This window comes from Chrysemys picta, chromosome 19 (genome assembly GCF_011386835.1).
Source record: "Chrysemys picta bellii isolate R12L10 chromosome 19, ASM1138683v2, whole genome shotgun sequence".
In the NCBI taxonomy this organism is placed as follows: domain Eukaryota; kingdom Metazoa; phylum Chordata; order Testudines; family Emydidae; genus Chrysemys; species Chrysemys picta.
The window spans coordinates 505012-506015 of record NC_088809.1 but is presented as its reverse complement, the minus strand read 5'-3'; positions in this window follow the sequence as shown (position 1 = coordinate 506015).

The window sequence follows — 1004 nt, the reverse complement described above, 5'->3', positions numbered from 1 at the left end:
GGGTCAGGTTCTGCATTGCATGTTAATGTTCAAATGAGGCAACTTGCTGTGAGTAGCAGTGTTACCTAATGGGGCCACAGAGATGCCCTCTTGAGTTCCATGTTAGTCTTGCCATGAATCATTACCAAGGAGGTACTGTGCTGCAGGCAAGTCAGTTCAGGCACCTCCAATACAAGTAGATTAGTCAGAAGAAGTGATTGTACCTGACAGCATGTTTATTTGGTGACTGTGCTCTTAGCTTGCTGGGCTGACCAATAAGACAAGGTTATGTTTTAGGAAAATACCATCCATGTGAGGTTCAGGAGTCCAAATTACAGCGGAGTAACACAGACAGCCGATGCACGTGAGGTGTCACGCTCCGTGACAGGTTACCTCTCCTTCGAGTCAGGTACTTATATGGGCGCGTCACCAGGGGGGCACTGACCACTAGTGATGCTTCCTTTTGGCCGCCCTGGGGATTAGCTCTGGCCAGGCATTATGCCCTCCTCCGTCAGTGTCTCTCCCATTGTCCTCTTGCTGTCTGCCACTCAAGGGGCTCCCTTTTCATGACTTGGCCCTCCAGCCAAGTCACCATGTGTTTTCCCCCTTCCAGGGTGTGTGTATCAAAGTTCCTCCATATGAAATGGCAGTCTTCCCATTACTGCTGAAACCTGCCACTCCTCCAGTGGCTGGTAGGGGGACCCGGGCCCTCCCTCTACTCTGGTTCCCAGCTCAGGGGCCCTCTCATTGGCAGCCAGTCTGACCTACCTCATACTTTGTGGCTTTTTCCATGAGCCTTGCTTACCTCTCTGCGTTTGCCAGCCCAAACTCCCCCCTCCCACTGAGTAACTGTAGGGTACTTGCCTCTAGCCCCAGACACACCTCCCTTCTCCCAGGGAGTGACTGCAAACTCCTTCCCTGCAGCCGCCTTTCTGCTGCCAATTTCCTGGCTGTATAGCTCCAACCCAGCTCCTTCCTCCTCAGCTGGCCTTCCTCATTCAGTCAGGGGATTGCTTAGCAACCTG